This window comes from Gossypium hirsutum, chromosome A10, assembly GCF_007990345.1.
Source record: "Gossypium hirsutum isolate 1008001.06 chromosome A10, Gossypium_hirsutum_v2.1, whole genome shotgun sequence".
Lineage (NCBI taxonomy): Eukaryota > Viridiplantae > Streptophyta > Magnoliopsida > Malvales > Malvaceae > Gossypium > Gossypium hirsutum.
In genome coordinates this window covers 31470120-31494477 of record NC_053433.1, presented here as the reverse complement: position 1 = coordinate 31494477, position 24358 = coordinate 31470120, and the positions used below count along the sequence as shown (strand labels likewise).

Below are 24358 nucleotides of genomic sequence, written 5' to 3'. Positions count from 1 at the left end.
CACTTGTTATTTGACTCTGAATCAGATGATTTATTCATTCAACTTGTTTTGTAAAGATCCCTAAGTTATATTATTATCTCTCTCGAGACTAACAACGTCTAACCCTAGTTTGAATAATTGAAATCTCTTTCTAGTTAACGCCCTAGGGTTGCATTACCTCGATCTATAGATCCCCTTATTAGGTTTCACCCTAATCTGACAAAATCTTGTCACCCTATCTCTAGGGGCGCAACCAACTTCGCTTAATTATGACAAATTTACTCTTAGACAGGGTCTTATTCCTCCTCTGAATAAGAGCTTAACTTGAATCGATATCCTGGAATATCAAAACAAGAATTAAGAACACATAATTAAAAAAAAATCTTAGAAGAATAAAAATAACAAAACATAAGAAAACCCAAAACTCCTGAGGTAATTTGAAGGGAGATCTTCAGTTTTAATGGTGAATCCGGCTTCTGAGATGGATCGATCGATTTTCCTTGAGCAATTCCTTGCTTCCTCCTATGCGTCCCCCGTCTAAGTGCCTCCTAAAATGTTTAAATAGGCTTTGGAATGCCTAAAAGCCCTCAAAATTGGCCTTTTCCGAATTGGACTAAGCTTGGGCTCGGCAGGGACATGCCCGTGTGACACGACCGTGTGCGATTGCTTAAGGCTGTGGTCAAGGCTGTTAAATGGGCATGGGCGTGTGATCTACCCATGTAAATTGTGCTTTGACCTTGCCAAAGGGACACGGCCATGTGGTCTACCCGTGTGAGGAAGTCCAGCCGTGTTAATTTTGTACGTTGGCTCATTTTCTCCGTTTTTGGCCCATTTCTCGTTCCTTTCACTCTCATATGCTCACCTAAGTATAAAACATGAAATTAAGGCATTAGGAGCATCGAATTGAAAAATCATCCATAAAATGTACTAAGCATGGGATAGAAATATGTATAAATTACGGTTTATCATTTTTTTTACTCTCATGTGCTCACCTAAGTATAAAACATGAAATTAAAGAATTAGGAGTATCGAATTCACCAAATCTAAGGAGAAACCATCCATAAATGTGCTAAGCATGCGATAAAAATATGTATAAATTAAGGTTTATCAAATACCCCCACACTTAAGCGTTTGCTTGTCCTTAGGCAAAATCCTCAACTCACAATCAAAATAAATTCTTCTCAATTTATAATCCCTATCAATAATATCTCAAAATAATCCATAAGTATTCATACATTGAAAATTCAACTAAAAGTACATCAAAGTTTCAGACATTCCAAGTTGAGCATTTTATCATGAAAACATAGGTGTCCCCCCTCATCTAAGTAATCACTTTTGATCAAAATATCACAGAGTTTAACATCCTCACTAAAGGTTCACTCAAATCACTCGAGGTGTTTAAGGACATCAAATAAAGCACTCATTAGTCAATATGAAAAGTTATTACCATAGGCTTGCATGAAAATCAAATCTCCACCACTATATATTGAGATGATACATCAATCAAAAAGGTATTTAGAGGGTTGTAACGTGGCTTTGGTTAGGGGGTGTGGTCACAAGTTGAAAGAAAAGGTTAGAATCGAGATTGAATTGAAAAAAAATCACCTAACTGGAAAAATAACTAATTATCAGTTGACTACAAGTGAGTTTCTTCTCAGAATATGGAATTAATACTCAAGCTCAAAAACGATGAATTACTACTAATATGTATGTAAGTATTATTTTTTTTAAGAACAAGTCAAATAACATAGAACTTAATTATTGCAACGAAGAGTAAAACATAGCTGAGCAATTAATTCAAATCAAATCTCGACAAAAATAGGGATCAAAGTGGGGGATTTCAACAATAATGGGTTATGGGTTAATATTGAGGGTAAATCAATTAATGGCTTGTTAGGCTCAAAGAGGTTCACTAAGGGTTAATTATGAAGGGAGGCTTTTCTAGAGTGAGTGGGTTAAACCTAAGTGCCTTTATCATCTCAACATATCAAATCAAATGGTGTGGTCTTGACATGCATAATCAAGCAAGTTCTAGAATAACAAATCAATATTGGCACACTCATAATAAAAGTGAGCATGAAAGAAATAACATATTCTCTAAAGGCTCAAGATCTCACAAAATTTATGGCTTTTTGATGTTTAAACTTGTAAATTTCAACTCAAGATAATATCTAAACTTGGGGAAACAATCTAAAAATTTTTAATTCTCAAAAATCAACTTATCATGCTTAATTCCCTAATGTCTTAAAGTTTAAACGATCAATGGATAAATGCCTATGTTTTAATTCAAGACATATCAATAAAAATCATAACTTAATCAAAATTCATTCTAATAGTGCTATGGGAAGATCACATGAGAACAAGACAAAATTCAGGGATTCCTGATAATGATATAAACCCCCCACACACTTAAGATGTACATTGTTCTCAATGTATAAAGATAGATATATTGAAAAATATAGATCTATAATCATAAGATAGGGAGAGAAGTGAAACTTCCTAGATGATGAATGAACTCCTTGAATTGGAGTTATAGAGAATAATCGGCCAAGACAATGATGAGAGTGGAGGAGGATACTCCGGTGATGGTAGAGGTTCATTAGTCCATAAGTCCTGCGCCAAAAGAATATTATATCTGGTAGTAGCTATGGTCGTGGTCGAGCAGGACATGGCAGTCGTGGAGAACCTTTTCCAGTGGAGTTTTTAGTTCCTAAGTGATGATGAGCTTTGGAGCTCTTTATAACTGTGATAGAATCAGGAACTTTTTAGGAAATATAAAGAAGCCTAATTACTCGTAAAGAAATAGCCGAATAAAAATTATAAAATCTCAAGATAAAATAGTATTAAAAGGAAATAAAAAGTAATTTCAAAATATAAAGATAAAAATAAAATAAATAATAGGTGTTTATAAAGAAATTGAGGCACATGGCCATGGGCACGCCCATGTGCCCTCATTTCAGCCCATGCGTTTCGTGGTTTTCGAAATTGGGCACATTGGTGTACACGGCCATGTTGCACGGCTGTGTCATTCTTCTTTTGCTTCTCCCACGCCCGTGTATGCAAGCGCACGCTCATGTTATTTTGACAGGCTCGACCACGATCGATGGGCACGGTCGTGCCGCAAGCTCGCTTTAATTTGGCAGGATTGCCCACGCCCATTTCATGCGGCCGTGGCAACTTGGCGGATCCTGTGTTGGGGAAACATTTTTGCTCTGTTTTCACACGGCAGTATCGCACGGTCGTGTCTCCTCTCGTGGTGTGAGCACGACCTAAGGCACACCTGTGTGCCCGGCCGTATGGATTAGAAAACCTGTGTTTCAATGACTCAGTTAGTGATTAAATGTTAAAAAATAAAATTTTAAAGAGGTTAAAATCGTTAGTGCTCAGGTTACCTCCCGAGAAGCACTTTTTTATAGTCTAAGCTCAACTTACCTTTCTGTTGCATGGTCATGGTGGTGCGAGGAGTTTATACTCCTCATCCCTGCTATCAGCTTTATCAACATAAAGTTTAAGACGAGTATTGTTAACCTTAAAAGTGCCGAATTTGGGATGAATTACCTCGACTATACCATATGGGAAAATACTGAGTACCGTAAGAGGGATTGCTCCGTTAGGTTCAGAAGTGGCAATGCGAGGGTCTGCTGCCTCTAGCAGTACTTTGTCTCCAACCTTAAGTTGTTTTGGTGAGATATTGAGCTCGTCATGGCGTGGTTTTGATTTATCATGTGTCATCGGTTTATGTGTCCGCCATTCATCTAGTTCCTCAATTTGTAGCCTTCGTTCTTCATAGATAGGTCCTTTGTCGTTATTCGAACATGGCTCAGGTGTGTTCTTTGAACGTGTTTCCTGCCAGGACGGTTTCACCACATGATCAGTTATAATAGTATAATTTATACAACCACCTTCAATTTTCAATGTGTTACTCGAATTACGAGCTTGAAGGGTGATTGTTTCGTCTTCCACACGAAGTGTGAGTTCACCTGTGCTAACATCAATTATTGTTCTAGCAGTTGCTAAAAAGGGTCTCCCTAAAATTAAAAGAACGTTACTGTCCTCCTCAATGTCTAGAACAACGAAATCAACTGGGAATATAAATTTGTCAATTTTAACGAGTACATCTTCAATAATACCCTTAGGAAATCTAATTATTTTATCGGCTAATTGAATACTCATCCTAGTTTGTTTGGGTTTCCCAAGACCTAGTTGTTTAAACATTTTATAAGGCATGACATTGATACTAGCCCTTAAATCAACCAAAGCATTATTAACATTTAAGCTATCAATTAAACAAGGAATCGTAGAACTCCCTGGATCTTTTAATTTGTTGGCCAGCTTATTTTGTAGTATGGCTGAGCAAACCGCATTTAGTTCCACATACGACGCCTCATCCAACTTCCATTTATTTATTAAAAGCTCCTTTAAGAATTTGACTGTGTTCGGCATCTGCGAAAGAGCTTCAATAAATGGTAAGTTAATATTGAATTTCTTTAAAAGTTTAAGGAATTTACCGAATTGTTCATCTGAGTGGTCTTTCCTTGTCGCATTTGGGTATGGTACACGTGGTTTGTACTCTTTACTTACCTGTTTTTGGTCATTGTGGTCCACCTCACCTTTACCTTTACTTACCACAGTCTCTTGCCTCGGTTCTGGTTCAGGTGCAACTATGAATGGTAATTACGTTGAGTTGTTCCCTTGGGTTAGGTTCATGTTACTCGGCAGGCTACCTTGTGGTCGTTCAAATATTAATTTGGTGAGCTATCCTATCTGAGTTTCGAGCCCTTGAATCGACGCTTATTGATTCTTAAGTGCTATCTCGGTATTCTAAAAACGAGTTTCTGACACAGAGATGAGATTTTTTAGCATCTCCTCAAGGTTCAGTTTTTTCTCTTGTTGGTACGGTGGTTGTTGGAAGCCTGAAGGTGGTGGTGGTCTCTGATTTCCTTGGCCTCCCCATGAAAAATTTGGGTGGTTCCTCCAACCTGCATTGTACTTGTTACTATAAGGATTATTTTGAGATTGAGGATTATTACCCATGTGAGGATTATTACCCATGTAATTTAACTTCTCGTTCCCTATGTTGTAGCCATAAGGTGGGTATTCTGAATTGCTTGATCCACCTCCACTTGCTTCGCACTGCATTACTGGGTGAACCTATGAAGAACTAAGAAAACCGTCAATTTTTCTATTCAAAAGTTCTACCTTATTAGAGAGCATGGTGACTAAATCGACGTTAAAAATGCCAGTTGTTTTCGTTGGCTTTGTCCTCATGACTTGCCACTGATAATTATTCAGTGACATCTCTTCTATAAATTCATAATGATAGTTCCTCCAGCAGCTGCGTCAATTATCTGTCTAGTCGAAGGATTCAGGCCATAGGCCATTGTGAAACGTTTGAACCTATAGTCAGAGTGGTAACCCATGGTGAGGGCATCTTCTTAAAAGGTCCTTGTATCTCTCCCATGCATCATAGAGTGTTTCTAAATTCATCTGCATAAAAGAAGAGATATCATTACGTAATTTAGTTGTTTTAGTCGACAGAAAATATTTTAATAAAAATTTTTCGGTCATTTGTTCCCAAGCAGTGATTGACCCTCGTGGTAACGAGTTCAACCACTGTTTAGCTTTGTTCCTCAATGAAAAAGGGAATAACCAAAGGTGAATGGCATCATCAGAAATGCCATTGATTTTAAAAGTGTCGTAAAACTCTAAGAAATTCGCCAAATGAGTGTTTGGGTCATCGTCCTGCAAACATCAAACTGAACAAACTGTTGGATCATTTGAATGGTGTTAGGTTTCAGTTCAAAATTATTTGCAGCAACAGCAGGCCTAACTATGCTTGATTCAGTTCATGTTAAATAGGTTTAGCATAATCATACATAGCACGCGGAGCAGGATCCTGATTAGCAGCAGTCATAGGAGGTAGCAGATTTTCCTGGTTTTCAGCCATCTCCTCGGTTATGGTGTGAATATCGTCCTCTTGCTCTTCCTCTGTGTTCTTAAGCTTTGCTTTATTTCTCTTCGATTTCTGCGAACTGTGCGATCGATCTCACTATCAAATAGTAATGGTCCCGACGGTTTTCTTCTAGTCATATACTATAAAAACCTACCAGGAGCGAATAAAAGAAAAATTAGAAAAGAAATAAAAAATTAAATTGCAAATAAAGTAAAATGGCTAAAGTAATAAAAATCGAGTGTTCCTAATATCTTAGTTCCACGGCAACGGTGCCAAAAACTTGGTACGTGATATTTTGCGATAGGTTTTAAAAATTTATAATCAATCGTTCTTGAAACTAACTATTATCACGATGAAGGCAAGTATACCTATCGAACAGTAGTATAGCTTTAGCAAGACCAGATTGTCGAACCCAAAGGAATCAAGAGTACTAGTAATTACTTTCTTTTCATTATCTAGCCTAAAAATTAAGGGATTTGTTTGTCTAAACTAATTAACTAAACTAAGAGTGCACAGAGAGAAAATTAGGGAAAAGCTTTTGGGAAAACTCGATTGATTAAGACAATACCCAAGGAAAAATCCACCTAGACTTCACTTGTTATTTGACTCTAAATCAGACGATTTATTCATTTGACTTAACCGTAGAAATCCCTAAGTTATATTATTATCTCTCTCAAGACTAATAACATCTAACCCTAGGTTGATTAATTGAAATCTCTTTCTAATTAACGCCCTAGTGTTGCATTAACTCGATCTATGGATCCTCTTATTAGGTTTCACCCTAATCTGGCAAAATCTTGTCACCCTATCTCTAGGCGTGCAATCAACTCCGTTTAATTATGACAAATTTACTCTTAGATAGGGACTTTTGCTTCTCTGAATAAGCGCATTAACTTGAATCAATATCCTGGAATATTAAGACAAGAATTAAGAACACATAATTCAGAACAAGTCAAATATTTATCATACAATTCAGATAATAATAACAAGATCCGTCTTAAGTTTCATTCCCCTTAGGTATTTAGGGGGTTTAGTTCATAATTATAAAAGAAAACATATCAGAAGAATAATGAATGCAAAACATCAAGAAAACCCAAAACCCCTAAATGAAAATTGAAGGGAGATCTTCAGTCTTGACGATGAATCCCGCTTCTGAGATGGATCAATCGGCTTCCCTTGAGTAATTCCTTGCCTCCTACTCCGTGTCTCCCTTCTAAGTGCCTCCTCAGGTGTTTAAATAGACTTTAGAATGCCTAAGAGCCCTTAAAAGTGGCCTTTTCCGAATAAGACTATACTTGGGCTCGACATGGACATGCCCGTGTGCGATTGCTCCAGCCCGTGGTCAAGGCTGTTAAATCGGCACGGGCGTCTAGTCTACCTGTGTAAGTCGTGCTTCGATCCTGCCAAATGGACACGACCGTGTGGCTTACCCGTGTGAGAAAGTCCAGGCCATGTTGATTTCCCATGTGGGTCCATTTTCACTGTTTTCTGCCCGTTTCTCGCTCTTTTTACTCTCCTGTGCTCACCTAAGTATAAAACATGAAATTAAAGAATTAGGAGCATCGAATTTACCAAATCTAAGGAGAAACCATCCATAAATGTGCTAAACATGGGATAAAAATATGTATAAATTACAGTTTATCAAGAAGTGTTGGGTATTCTCCGATCACAAAAGTCTAAAGTACTTGATGACACAAAAATATTTGAATTTTTAGCAACGGAGGTGGCTAGAGTTGATAAAAGATTATGAGTTGGTAATTGACTAGTTGATAAAAGATTATGAGTTGGTAGTTGACTATCATCTGGGTAAGGCGAACGTGGTTGTCGATACCTTGAGTAGGAAATCCTTATTTTCCTTGAGAGCTATCAATACTCAGTTGACTGTGTCTGATGATGGTTTAATGCTAGCAGAGTTGAAAGCTAGACCAGCGTTTCTCCAAGAGATCTGTGAACAACAAAAAGGTGACAATGATTTGCAAACCAAGAGAGCTCAATATGAGTCGAGTGTTAAATCAAATTTTTGAATTGGTTCCGATGGTTGTTTGATATTCCAAAGAGATGACGAGCTTATTGGGAAAATTCTTCGCGAGGCACATAGTAGTTGTATATCAATCCATCCGGGTAGTACCAAGATGTATAATGACTTGAGGAGATTGAATTGGTGGCCGGGTATGAAAAGATACATCTCAGAGTTTGTTTTGAAATGTTTAATTTGTCAGAAAGTGAAAGCTGAGCACCAAGTACCTTTGGGTTTACTTCAGCCTAAGATGGTTCTCGAATGGAAATGGGACTGGATTACTATGGATTTTATGATGGGATTGTTGTTGTCACCGAGAAAGAAAGATGTTGTTTGGGTCGTAGTTGATCTATTAATGAAATCGACTCACTTTATTCCTGTATGTACTGACTACACACTCAATAAGCTAGCCGAGCTGTTTGTTTCTGAAATTGTGAGACTTTATGGAGTACCTTTGTCGATTATTTTGGATAGGGATCTGAGATTCATATCACGGTTTTGGAAAAAGCTACAAGAAGCTTTAGGTACAAAGTTGAATTTTAGTACTGCTTTCCATCCACAAATTGATGGTCAGGTAGAGAGAGTAATACAGATACTTGAATACATGCTCCAGTGTTGTGTTCTTGAATTTCAAGGCAGTTGGGAAAAGTACTTACCGTTGGTAGAGTTTGCCTACAACAACAGTTATCAGAAGAGTTTGAAAATGGTGCCCTATGAGGCATTATATGGGCGTAACTATCGGACACCTGTGTGTTTGACTGAACTCAGAGAAAATTAGATTCACGGGGTTGACTTGGTCAAAGAAATTGAAGAGAAAGTGAAGATAATTCGTGATTGTTTGAAAGCTGCTTCAGATAGACAGAAATCCTATATGGTTTTGAAATGGAAAGAGATTGAGTTTCAAGTCGATGATAAGGTATTCTTGAAAGTGTCTCCGTGGAAAAAGGTTTTGAGATTTGGTAGAAAAGGAAAGTTGAGTCCTCGTTTTATAGGACCGTATGAGATCACCGAAAGAATAGGGCCGGTTGTTTATCAGTTAGCCCTACCATCCTAGTTGAAAAAGATTCACGATGTGTTCCATGTGTCTATGTTACATTGTTTCCTTTCTGACCCTTCATACGTGATTTCACCTACAAAGGTGGAAATACGACCGAATATGACTTATGGTGAGGAACCGGTTAAAATTTTAGCTTGGGAGGTCAAACAATTAAGAAATAAAAGTATTGCCCTTGTAAAAGTGTTATGGAAACAACATGGGGTTGAAGACCACATGAGAACCCGAGGAATCAACGAGAAGCCAAAACCCAAATCTTTTTACCGGTAAGATTTTTAAGGACGAAAATACCTAAAGGGAAGAGTTGTAACATTTCGATTTTGGGCCTAGTCGGAATAGTGGTTTAGAGACCACAAATCCAAAGTAGAAATATTTATTTTATGATTATTTTGAGGTCTATGGCATGATTTCATGATTTTGTAAAAGTTTCATTAAGAAATTTTGTGAATAAGTGTCCAATTTGAATTTTAGGACTAAATTGCAAAAGTTCCAAAATTAGAGATTCTAGAAGCTTTAAGTATGAAATGGCTTTAGATTATTAATTAGAGGTCCTTAAATAGCAATTTGCCCAATTTCTATTTTTATGGACAAAAATGGGCATGCATGGGTAAAATTTTAAAGAAAGGCCTTAAGGGCATTTTTGTCATTTGGTAAATAAAAGAATTAAAAGGGAAAATGAAATGAAAATCTTGTCAATCTTCTTCAAGGGTGTGCCAAAATTTCTAAGGACCATAGCTAGGGTTTTTCTTCAACTTTTCAAGCTTGAAAGTAAGTACATCCTAGCCCCGTTTTTTATGTTCTTTATGTTTTTGAGATCCTTGAAGCTTGATCTAGCTATTTCTACCATTATTTTCAGCTAGGGTTCATGTTCAAAAACTGACCCATGTTTGTCATGCATGTATTTTGGTGTTTAATGGAGGAATATGAAAGTTTGATGCATGATAAACATCTTTTACTAAGTGATTTTTTCATGAAAACCCCTAAAAGGACCTTTTTGTAAAAGTTGTAAAAATGAGTAGTAAAAATATGAATTTAAGGAAAATGTGGGCTGTTATGAGTATGTGTTAGGTTCAGCTAGGCTTGGGTAATAAAGAAAAAGAGTACATTTCATTTTACGAGCCTAGGGACTAATTTGTAAATATGTGAAAGTTTAAGGGCAAAATGTTAATTTTTCCAAAATATGATTTATGGGCTGCTATTAAATAATGTGATCATTAAATAAGTGATTTTCTATTATAGATCAAGAAAAACGGAATCCGGGCCTAGATTGGGGAAAGAGCAAGATCTTGGACTAAATCGAATTAATTGTCCATATTTTGTACCGAGGTAAGTTTGTGTGTAATTGATACAGCATTTATTTATGTATTTAACATTTAAGGTTGCATGAATTGTGTATTTGTATTGGTGAATATTTTTGATGTTGTCTGACAAGGATTTGAGATGACGAAAGCCGGTTGAACCTTAGGAATACTTAGGGTACAAATATCTTGACATTTGGGTTGATGAGATCCCGTGTAAGACCATATCTGGGATATGGCGTCGGCATCAGTATGTGTCATCTTGTAAGACCATATCTAGGATATGGCATTAATATGAGATTTCGTGTAAGACCACGTCTGGGACATGGCATCGAAATGAGATTTCGTATAAGACCATATCTGGGATATGGCATCGATGTGAGATACCATGTAAGACCATGTCTAAGACATGCCATTGGTATCTTATTGTGTGTATGAAAATTTCGAGTATCCATAGTATTCCAAGTGGTTCAATGAGTAGTCTAAGGATTGGTCAAAGAAATGACGAGATATGATCATGTTGAAAGGGTACAGTATGTACGCCAAGCTTGAAGTTATTGAGATTACGAAATGATAAAACTTCAGTAAGAAGTGAATGAATGAATTATGATCTTGAGTTTATTGTTCACTATGTAAATGACATGAGTTAAAGTATATCTATGATACTTGATGACATTGTGATAAATTATATTAAGTTTTGTTTATAATGATGCATGGTTAATGTTGTTAATATTTACATGCAAACTTACTAAGCTTTAAGCTTACTCCCTTTCTTTTCCATTTTTCTTATAGTATCGTCAAGCTAGCTAAGGATCGAAGGATGTCGGAGCTCGATTCACACTATCAAACTAATCTTTTGAAGTATAATGAATTTAAGTATTTTGAGTATGGCATGTATAAGGACTTGGTCTTTTTGTTATATGTCATATTGATTTAGCCAAATGTATTGGCTTATGATGATATTTGATTTATTTTGTATAAGGCCATGAGATGTGGCTCGTCATGAATATAAGGTTGTAAGCCAATTCAATTATGCATGTATGTGCCAATGCCATTATGATATGGCCTATGGTAGTAGTTTGGTGTGTGAATAAGTTAATATGATAATGCATGCATGCAATCTAGGGAATATTATTTATTTGTATATGTGTGTGTTGGTAAACTTGGTTTTCCATGATATGGAGTCTAATCAAGTACAATATGATGAGAAGTTTTTATGCATGAGCTATATTCATAAAGGTTTAAGCACATGAAATTTATGTCAAGTGGGGGTGTTATTGAAGTCATGTTTGAGTATCTGCAATTAAAGGTGGCAATTGGCTTGGAAAATAGCCTCAATAATTGTCCACACGAGTAGACACACGAGCATGTGTCTAGGCCTTGTGTGGCACACGGTCCACCTCATAGGCGTGTGGCCCGGCCGTGTGTCCCCTGTACCCTAATTAATGCAAAACAGAATGCCCAGTAGTAAACACACGAGCAGAGACACGATCATGTGTCTCAGCCGTGTGGAGGACACTTGCCTTGGGACATGGGCGTGTGCCCCGGCCGTGTGAAGTCTGCACTTAATTTCGAGAACTCAATTCGCCACACGGCCTAAGCACATGAGCATGTACTGTGACCGTGTGACCTAATTTTGTTGATGACGTCATAATCAGAGAGTTACACAGACTGAGGACATGGGCGTGTCCCAAGCCACACGGGTGTGTGTGATCACGCGGCCTACCCACGCGGGCGTGTAACTCTCCAAAACATGAAAACTTTTCTAAGTATTGTAAAAGTTTTGAAGGTTCTCGATTTAGTCCCGAATCACTTGCTATGTATGTTTTGGCCTCGTAGGCCCATAATAGGGACGATATGACTATAATGAAAAGTTTTAAATTTGGAAAGAAATTCATGTCTCGATTTTGTATGAATGCTTGTGTTTAAGCCCGTACTGCCTCGTACCCTATTCCGGCATCGAATACGGGTAAGGGGTGTTACATTTGGGATGTGACAAAGACCACAGGCCACCTTGACTCAATATACATATTACAATAGAACAAAAAATGGCTCACAAAAGAGTTCGCTGGCTTGTTGAGTCCCTTCAAGGTCCACTTTCTCTATAGGTCCTGAAATGATAAGGGAAACTAAGTAAGTTCATAACGAACTTAGTGAGTTTTGAGGATAAATAATAGAATTTTGAAAAAAAATTTCAAGAAGTGAAATTTTATCTAGGCTTTTACTAAACTTAGTAATACCAACAACTTATACACGGATACACCAATACATATGTATAAGATTTGTTGACGGATCCTTAACACCAAACAATCTAAGGTTCAGTGGCGGATACTATCCATCGCTAAATGCAGTCATCCATAACTTAAATTTCCATTCGTATGTTAGTTATTCCAATTCACCAAACACATCAATTTTATACCACAACCAAGTTAGTTCATAAGCGGATACTATACAATGTTAGAACAAAACATGCGGATAACCATTCATCTAATCACTATTTACGTGCATTAACTTACGCAACACTTACATGCTTTACATATATTGTTCGTGGACCCCTTCCTTGCATTAGATTTTGACCCACAAATCACTCGGAAGATCATAGTAATGATCAAATGAAAAAATATTTCATATATCCAACCAAACCTCCACAAGTCCTCCTTGTTAATTCGAACACTTACATGTTTCTCCGCAAGGTCGGGGCATTCTTCATTTGTGGTTTTCATTTACATTCCTTACCAGAGGTAAATCTCATTTCATATCATAATCTCGATACATATATTCCATCACATCTCAATAGTTTCCACCATTTCTCCCCTTCCACTATTCAAGATATGGAGCTTATGTGCCAAGAGTGTCCATTCACAACCATTCATGAATATATTGTTTTTATCATTTTAGTTTGATATCACACACATGCATTTTAACGCCCCAACTCTGGTGGGTACAAGTCTGGCGTAGTCTTTTAGCAGTATGATTAGTGGAGTGGTATTCGCCCAAGTGCCCCTTTTCTAGCATATAGAGTGGGGGGATACTATTATGTCTTTAAGATGATGAGGGCTCCATGCAAGGTTGTTATGGTTTGTTGGAATAAATATGTTGTCAAGTGAATCAGTATTAAGGGTTGAGTCCATGTCAAAGGTATGGTGCATTGTTTTCCAATAGAGCTATGCAAGTTACATTACAAGGTAAGCTGGTTAAGAGCTAATCGAACGTGAACTAGGATAGTTAAAGATAAAGGGAAATACTCAATTAGGTTTCTTGGAAGTTGTGAACTTTGATAAGACAATTCAGTAGTGATGTGACATTTGTCAAGTTCCAATAAAGACTTAGACTATTTTAATAGGTCTTTCAGTTTGATTAACAAGAGTCATCTTCTTCCCTTATTCAAAATAATGAAATCTAATGCTAGGGGAATCAGAAGTATCCTTTTAAGTTGGATCAGAGACCCTAGATTTATCAGTAATATTTCCATGCTAAGGTAAGCTCTCTGGCTCTAAGTAGATCTGTAAGAGTGAATAGAGAAGTGAGGCCTTGTATGGGGGCCATCTAGGTTTGAAATGATTGTAAAGGTTATTTGTATGGGTTTTAATGGTGATTATCTATTTTATAAGGCAATGATTGCTACAGTCCTTGATTGAGTGTTGGATCTAAAGTCCATGTAACTATCTGAAGTTTTCAAATAAGTCCTAAAGCTGACTCATGTGTATACTCGTTTATTCTAGATACTCCTGTGAAGAATCGTATGAACCACGAACTGATATTATAAAAGAACGGTATGATGAGCATGTTGAGATATGAATGTTGGATTACATTTGCATGCATAATTTGTAAGAATTTGATAAGTATAGAGTATGTGATAAGGAATCTAGAGTAGAAGATATGACTATAAGAACATGTCTAGAATGTGTAATATGAGATGTATGTCAAGTTTGGTGCTAATACATGAAAGGTCTGTTAAGTGTTTGTGTCTATTTACTGAGTTGGAGTCTAAAAGGAGTCCATCGAGACTTTAAACACGATCTTTGAAAGGAAACCCCATGGTCATGGCACCATATCGTGTAAGACCATAGCTGGGCTATGTCATCATATAGGAAGACCATACTGTGTAAGACCAGAGCTGGTGGGCTATGGCATTGTTGAAAATAACTAAAGGAAGGTTATTACCTAATAGGGTTCTCTGCGCGACCTAGGACGATGATGGGCAAACCTCACGAAATGTGAGTCTAGGCAAATCCCTATTGTGAACACACCAAAAAAGGAAGCCTTTATGGATATCTATGAAATGGAAGCCTTTCTTGTGATTTAAGGAAAGGAAAGCCCTTGTATCAAATAAAGAAAGGATTGCCTTTGTGGCGCACATAGAAGAATGTGCCCTTATGGCAACCATTTAAGAGAAATGCCACTATAGCGGACCCTAAAAAAAAGAATTGGAATTCCCGGTGAACTCTAAAGAGATATTATTTATGGAAAACTGTGAAAGAGTGGTAGGCATAACAAACTTTGAAGGAAAAAACCCTTCTAGCATACCATGTTATACTTTTGATAAGATAATCTAATGAGTTTTCTTTATGGTGAGCTCCATATGAGTTGTTGGGGCAGATCTTGCATGATCTTATGATAAGAATAGAGAAACTGGAATGTGCTAGAGCATGTGGAGAACTCAAAGTATAGGCGAGTTACACTTGAAGAACAAATCTGAGTAAGGGCTACATTTGGTAAACTGAAGAAGGTTATTTGTCTATAATTATTAGAGGAAAAAAGGGTGTCTTCCAATAATGATCAAATCGTATAATTAAGAATGTTTATTCTACCTATGTACAAAATCATTCATGGATTGTGAAGAAATGATGGCTTAGGGTATGAATATAAGAATAACAGTATTATGTTTGTATGGGTCTTTGGAATGGGGATGGTTAAGGAATCACTAAAGTGCAGAGTGAATAAAGTGAGTTATGTATCGAAGATTTGGAGGGTAAGGCATGATTCCAAAATTAGTTGTGAAAGGCATGATTCCAGAATTAGATGTGACATCTATGGTATGAAGAGTGGAACTTTAGGGACGTATTTTCCAGAGACAAGTTGAAGAATAAAGAACAATGAGACAGTTAATTGAATTTCCAGATACAACGTGTAAAAACCATTCAGGTAATTGGTACTTATCTCACTAAGTTCTCATGAACTTACTCCTATGTGTTACATTACAGGTAGATTGATTTGGGTTTTCACCAGGAGCGATGATGCCAAGGCTATACTAAAGGAGTGGTGTATCAGGCTATTATGCATACAAAGCAAGTTTGTTGGCATGTTCGAGTCTGAGTTATTTTCTAGAAGTCTTTTACATGAAACAATTACAATAGACTAGGATAGCAATTCAATCATAGTTGTAAATAAATTCTCTGTGTATACCAATTGAATTCTCATATTATTCACACTTATGTTTTTTCTTAGAGAAATTTATAATTAAACAATTGTAATAAAATCTAAATTTGTATAATTGAATGAGTTACATATGTACTTGAGTAGTAACACCCTAGATTTGGATCTGATTCATCAGATCAGGTTTGGGGCATTAAATGCAAGGTTGATTTTGCTAATACTAGATAAACAAAAGTCTATTAGATGGTGAATCAAAGTGAAATAATTCGCCAAATGATTCCACCCAAAATCGGTCTAATCTTGCTTATTAGACGGACTAACTTACAAGATTATGCCACCGCATCAACTAGTCAAAAATATGAATTGTAAGACTTGGGGTGTGACAACTCACCCACCCTTAGAAAATTTTGTCCTCGAAATTTCTTACCTACGAAAAGATAAGGGTATTGCTCTTTTGTAACGCCTTTTCTTTCACATATGGCCTCTTCTACTTTATGATTTCCCCAAAGGACCTTCACCAAAGGAATCATTTTGTTCCTTAGATCTTTCACTTCCTTATCCAAAAGTTGGATAGGTTCTTCTTTATAAGATAGATCCGACCCTACTTCTAAGGTTTCCAGTTGCACCACATGGTCCGAATCTAAATGATATTTCCTCAACATCATACATGGAAAATGGTGTGGACCTTTAACAACCCTGGCAGTAGCACTAGACGATACACTACAAGCCCCACCCACTCTAAGACCCCATCAGGTCCGATAAATCGCAGACTAAGCTTGCCCTTCAATCCAAAATGGATAACCCTCTTCTAGGGTGAGACTCTAAGAAAAAATTTATTGCCAACCTCATAGGAAACATCCTTCCTCTTATGACTTGCATAAGACTTTTTGCAATCCTAAGCAACCTTCAATTGATTCCTAACAATTAGAACTTTTCCTTCTATCTCACGAACTATATTGGTGCCAACTAGTTTTCTTTCACTAAGCTCCATCTAGCATATTGGAGACCTACACTTCCTTCTATACAAAGCCTCAACTAGAGACATGTCGAGGTAAGCATTACGGTTATTATTGTAGGTGAATTCAACCAATGGCATATATCTTTCCCAGTTTATTTTGAAATCAATCACATAGCTCTTAAGCATGTCTTCTGAGACTTGTATCACTCTCTCAAACTGACCATCCATTTGTGGATGGAAGGCTATGTTGAAACAAAGTTTTGTTCCCAAGGATTCTTGTAGTTGCTTCCAAAACCTAGATGTGAACCTCGGATATTGGTCAAATATGATATATGAGTGATGCCATGCAGGCAAACTATCTGTGAGATATAAATCTCCGCGGGTTTTTCTGAGGAATAGTTCATACGAATAGCTATAAAGTGAACCGATTTGGTAAGCCTATCCACGATCACCTGTCACACTGAGAGGTAAACCAGAAACAAAATCCACAGTAACCTTGTCCCATTTCTATTCTGGAATTTCCGATGGGTAAAGCTTTCCTGAATGAACCTAGTGCACCACTTTCACTCTCTGGCAAGTTAGACATTTCGCTATGAACTCAGATATTTCCCTTTTCATCCCCGGCCACCAATATAGAATTTTCAGATCACGATACATCTTGATTCTTCCTGGATGAAGTGAAAATGGTCCCTAATGAGCCTCTTTTATAATTTTTTATCCTAATTCATCCCCTTGAGGAATGTACAATCTCCCCATAAATTGTAGTTAGCCTCCCTCACTAAGGCAAAAACTTTTCGAATCACTAGACTCTATCTGCTATTTAATCTCACCACATGTTGTACCCTTTGATTATGACTCCAATCTGGGAAAGAAAGATAGGTCGTACCATCAGTTACACAAGAAGTGATTCGCCATCCCCCAGGTGAAGTTGGTGCTCAAAGAAGCCAATGCTGCAACATATTTTCTACTCAGCGGATCCACCACCACATTTCTTTTTCCTCGATGGTATTAAATCATCAACTCATAGTCCTTTATTAATTCATCCAATGTCACTATCGTAGGTTCAAATCTTTTTGAGTAAGCAAATACTTTAGACTCTTATGGTCTGAGAACATATGACACTTCTCCCCATACAAGTGCTGCCTCCAAATTTTTAGTATAAGCACAAGGGCGGCCAATTCTAGATCATGTGTTTGATAGTTCTTTTCATGTGGTTTAAGTTGACATGACAAATAAGTGATGACCTTTCCATATTGCATAACCAAAACTCACACTTGCTGAATTTGGCAAAAAGTTGATTCTCTCTAAGAACATTTAATACCATCTACAGGTGTTCTTTATGCTTAGCTTAACTCTTGTAGTAGACCAAATATCATCAATGAAGTCAACCACAAATCAATCCAAATAGGGATAAAAAAACCTATTCACCAAATCCATAAGTACCACAAGAGTATTAGTCAAGCCAAAAGGCATTACCAAGAACTCATAATGCTCGTAACGAGTGCGGAATATGTTCATTGGAACATCGTCGCCCTTAATGTTGTCTTGATAATATCTGGATCGAAGAACAATCTTGGAAAATACCTTAGCACCTTTCAGTTGATCAAACAGTCTTTGATCCTTGGTAGTGGATACTTATTCTTGATGGTTACCTTATTCAACTGACGATAATCTATGCACAATTGGAGTGTCCTATCCTTCTTCTTCACAAACAATATTGACGCACCCCGTGAAGAGACACTGGGTTTGATGAAACCCTTTTCTAACAACTCTTGAAGTTGAGTCTTCATGTAATAGCCCTAACCCATATCCATCACCAGATTAGGGTTAAGAGGTATTATCGATCAAACACAAAATTTAACTAACATTTCACAACTTAATAAACATTCATTATCAAATAACATTCAATCACATACACAATGTCCCTTAAATAGGTCTACGAGACCTTAAATCATGCTTTAAAGAAGGTTAGGGACTAAACCGATCACATATGCAAACGTTGGGAAACTTAAAATAAAATACAACATTTAAGGGTCACATGCCCATGTGAACAGGCCGTGTGCCTCACACGGCTACCAAACACGTCTGTGTTACAAACCATGTGAAAACAGGACATACATACTAACTTGCATCACATGGTCGAGGACACGCCCGTGTGCCAGGACGTGGGAAAATTAGGGAGGTTATTGACTTGGTCACACGGCTGGCCACATGCCCATGTGCCAGCCCGTGTGTCACACACGGCCAATAGACATGTCCGTGTGTCTAGGCAGTGTCAAAACTATAGGGTATAATGACTTAATTTGAAAGGGTACCCCAGGGACACACGGCCGTGCAGCATGACCGTGTGTCACACACGGCTGAGACACACGCCGTGTCTCTACTCGTATGGACAAAAATAGGCCATTTGTAAAGCTAATTTGCCACCTTTTTTCTCATGCACACCTAGCCATCAAAATGGTATCATATCAACACATATATAGTCAGCCAAAATATGCCAATTCAATCACATATCATGCTATCTATCATCAACCAATTCAACTACTAAATTCCATATTCAAAACATACCAAATCAACATGCCACAATTATCAAACTCGCATAACTCCTAAATGAATTTTCTCACCTTTCTATCACCCAATTCATGTTTCTCAAACATACCATTTCTTTATCCACAAATCATGCCAAAATATACCATTCCTCAAGCACTAATACATCAATTAATAATTAATCAAATGAACATCCACCTAGCCATATCAACAACCATGATAAACATGCCAAAACACATGATAACTTATATACATTACATATATCACTTATCAAACATATAATTCAAGCCAAATCAAATGGCCATATACACCAACAATTATAAGCCAAATCTCATGGCTAATATCATGACTCAAAAACATACCAAAATGACTGTAGCCCACATGCCATATTCCACATATACAAAGTTTCAAAAGTACCAATGAGTAGATCGATAGTGTGATGATGTTTCCGATGATCCCCGAGTCTGAGTTAGCTTTGATACTCTATAAAACACAGACAAATAACACACAGTAAGCTTCATAGCTTAGTAAGTTCGTACTAAATAAACTTGACAGTTCATAAAATTATCAATTAATAAACACTTAATAAGTCTCATTTCATCACTCAATTGTAATCCATGACCATTTATCATATATATACAAATCCATCAAGCTTCATACACATAGTATTAACTACCACATAGGTATCGTACGTACCTGTACTCTCCCATATTTATTTATTATATTTTCACCTCTTTATTCAATACGTTAATCCATCAAGAAATCTTTCAATACTCAAGGAACTCGCACACATAGTGCAAAAATGATTAGTCGAAGCTATAACGATATTGCACACTTAGTTCCATCACATTAAACTGAAGTTATCTCAGTATCACACACTTAGTGCCATATATAGCCAAAGCTATTCCAATTCGAACTCTAAATGCTATATACAGCTGAAGCTATCTCGAAATGCACACTGAGTGCCAACATAGTTGATTCATCGTCGTACACAACCATTGTCTCATTTATATAATTTATGAAATATTAAAGCATTAAAAACATAATTGTAGCAATATCTATCACGTACGAACTTACCTCGTACTCGGAATTGACGACTCGGATCGATTACACAATAACCTTCGATTTTCCCTGATCTAAATCTGAGTTCTTTCTTTCTTTATCTATATGTATTCAAAATTAACCCATTTAATCACCAATTCATTCAATTTAATCCACAAACACATAATTTTAGCCAATTTGCATTTTGGCCCTAAACTTTCACATTTTAACAATTTAGTCCCTATTTCATAAAAACACAAATTACTCAAAATTCAATAAGACCCATGCTTGGCCGAATTCTCTATAAGTCCCTAACAACCCATATTTTTCATTTATTTCACAATTTAACCCCTCAATTTACACTTTTCTTAATTTAATCCCTAATTGCATTTTTATCAAAATCACTTTACAAAACATGTATATTAAACACCAAGCTTTCATAATTCATCATCAAACATCATAAAACTCATGGATCCATCAATGGAATTTTCCAAAATCACTAACAAACTCAAAAATTAAGGTACGGGCTAGCTAATACTCAAAGTAACGATCACAAAAATGTAAAAATCATCAAAAATCGAGCTCGAAACATACATCAATTAAGCCACACAAGTGCTGAATACATGAAAGCTTCCTATCCCTTATTTTCTTTCTATTTTTGATTTAAAAGATGAATGAATGAATCATCTTTTGTTTTGATTTTGTTTAATTAAACTTAATTTTACAATTACAAAAATAACCTTTATTAATACATTAATAAAACACATAATGGTTGGTCATTTATGACAAACTCCATTAACCATGTTCTAATCATACCATAAGGACCGCACATTTAAGAAATCATAGCAGTTGGGCACTTTTATCAAATAGAATGCAACTTTTGCATTTTACGCGATTTAATCATTTTCTCAAATTGACCACTTAAACGATAAAATTAGCACACGAAACTTTCACACATATCTAATTTCATGCCATAAACACCAAAAATAATATTAAAATAATTTTACGACATCAAATTTGTAGTCCTGAAACCACTATTTTGATTTAAGCTAAAACCAGGCTGTTACACTTCAAATCTATCACTTCAAGAGGCGTTATTCAATAGGGAGCACATGAAATAGGAGTAGTATTGGGTGCGAATTCAATTGAAAACTCCACAACCTTATCAAGTAGAACATCTAATAATTCTTCTGGAAACACGTCTGGAATTCACTTGCAACTAGGACTCGATCGATATCCTTCTTTACTATTGTTGGGTCTATAATGTAAACCAAGTAGGCATCCTCGCCTCTTAAATCAGTCTCTGAGATGTGATAACAAAAATCACATGGTTTCTAATGTCGCATCTTACTCCAGAAATAAGCATTTTGTTTTAGCTACCAATCACAAACCTTTTTCATGGAAATCAATAATCGTATCAAGTCTAGCCAACTAATCCAAGCCTAAAATGGCATCAAACTCATGAAAACTCAACAATAACAAATCTGCCAAAAATATGTGTCTGCCAAATTCTAGCAGACAGTCCTGAATTACTCTATTAACAACAATACTATGACCTAGAGGGTTGGTAACCATCACACTTGTCTTGGTAAGGACTACTTTGAAACTCTTGGCATCTACAAACCTAGTGCAAATATATGAATAAGTTGAACCCAGATCAATCAATGCATGAATACCAATGCCAAATAAAGTAAAATTACAGTTATCACATCTAGAGCCTCTGCATCTTCTTTGGCTCACATTACCTAGGCTCTATTTATGGACTTTGAACTAGGATTCATGGTAGTCCTGATCTAAAAAACGAGTTCATGATTATTCCCGATTTCCTTTCAGGTTGGGCTTTGCGGAATTTCCACCACATTTGTTTGGGTAATCTCTCACAAAATGATCAAGCGATCTGCAATCATAACATATACCCGCCACTTTCTAAGAAGTCCCAACATGACTCCACCTACAGATGTTGCAAATAAGAGTCTTTGCCTTCTTGAAACCCCCAATGCTCGCCATAGAAGTGGCTCGACGAACACTTAGATCTCGTTGGAATTCAACAGTCTGAAAAACTCTAAGAGGTGCTTGAGAAAAGCTCTTTACATTTTTAAGCCTCCTAAATCCAGTCGTCAAAATGGAGCCAGTTGCCCCACAACAACACTCTAAGCTCTTTATTTAAGCCTCATTCAAACCTAAACAAAAGGTCATCATCTATCAATACCATCTTTTGGGTATACTTGCTCAACCTAATGAATTTGCATTTATACTCCAAGACTATCATCTTCCCTTACCTGAGTTCTAAAAACTCCTTCTTCATTTGTTCAATGAAGAGTCGATTAATGTACTTCTCATAAAAAATTTTTAGAAAGATTTCACAATTCACCTTCTATCGGAAGGTGATGCTTATCACAGTGTGCCACCACTAGTAAGCCTCTTCTTCAAACAAATAGACAGCATCATAGAGGTTGTCGGATGGGGTGCATTACATTTCTTCCATTACCCGGCAAACTCTTGAGAGTTAGCTCTCCACCACAACAGGATCATCATATTTTCTTCCATGGAACTCTTTAGCTCTACTTTTCCAAATATCTTTTACAAGATCTCCTCGAGATAGGTTCACCATTGGAGTAGGAGGTGTAGGAGCCACTGGTTGTGCCACTTCAACAGGTCTTTGAGCTATGGAGGAGGGAGCAGTATTTACAAATCAGTCAAACCACTGCCCCATCATCCCCAACAAGGCTTCACGAGGTTCAGCACTTATAGCTCCCCTACTCGTTGAGGGGTCAAGACCTCTAGATTGTGAAGGAGTATTGCTCTTTATTTCTTCATCGATGGTAGCTCAAGAATTTGACAACATCCAGATCAAGATTAACTACAAAACACAACCTCAACATAGCATTTCAATAAAGGACTAGCTAGAAACTTGAAACATGTATATCGAGGCCTGCTACTAAATTTAGTCTTCCGAAAATCGGCTAAATTGAAGCTTTGATACCAATAAAACTATAATACCTCACATCGGCGCCTAATCGCCAAATGGTGGTGTTACCAAAAAACAAAAATCATTTCGTAATGAACAAGACATTGGTTTTGGTAATTAAGTAAATCAATACGATTTTAATAAATCAATCTTAAAACATTTGGGGGAGTAGCATTTTTAAACCAAAATCAAAGAAAAATTTGAAAGCATACGTTCAATTGGTCACTTAGCAGATTAAAAGAAATGAAGCATAGATCGAAGAAAATAAGAGCAAATTTAACTCGCATAAATTAAGACTTGGTAAATTGGCGTATAGCCATAATTTATTATACATTGACGATTGGATTAAAGAAGTTCAAATCTACTTTTACATGATCCAAAACAAGAAAATAAAACCACAGGCCACCCCGAATTGATATATATGTTATAGCATAACGAAGAATGGCTCACAAAAGAGTTCGCTGATTGGTTGAATCCCTTCAAATTCCAATTTCTGTATAGGTCCTAAAGTGATATAGAAAACTAAGTAAGTTCAAAACAAACCTAGTAAGTTCCAAGGATAAATAATAGACTTTCGAACAAAGTTTTCAAGAAGTGAAATTTTAGCTGGGCTATTACAAAACTTAGTAATAAAAACAACTTACACATGGATACACCAATACAATTGTATAAGATCTTTTGGCAGATCCTTAACACCAAACAATTTAAGTTTCATTAGTGGATACAATTCGCTGCTAAATGTAGTCATATGTAACTTAAATTTCCATGCGAAGATTTATAACACCCCTAACCTGTATCCATCGCCGGAATAGGGTTATAGAGCATTACCGTACAAACAAAACATTTAAACATACATTTCATACATTTTCATAAAAACTTTATAAAATAATCATTTACATACATGTCATCCTTTAATCGAGCCCTAGAAATACCTTAGAAATGATTCAAGACTAAATTAGAATTATTTGAAAAGTTTAAGAAAAAGTTAGAAATTTGGACTGCAGGGGTCACACGGCCATTTGTCCAGGCCATGCGACTCACATGGCTGAGACACACGCCCATGTCTCAAGCCGTGTAACAATTGAAATAGGGACACACAGTCGTGTCCTAGCCCGTTTCCTCACCCGTGTAACTCATTGAGTTAGGTCACACAGCCAAGCCAAACGC

The 24358-nt window shown here is 36.7% G+C and overlaps 1 non-coding gene across 1 annotated transcript; it reads left to right on the top strand.

The window, feature by feature from the left end:
- The first annotated feature begins 5392 nt into the window (after positions 1 to 5392).
- Positions 5393 to 5499, top strand: LOC121208879 (small nucleolar RNA R71). Its single transcript, XR_005904003.1, has one exon. It is a non-coding gene; the product is annotated as a small nucleolar RNA R71 (small nucleolar RNA).
- Positions 5500 to 24358: the final 18859 nt, after the last annotated feature.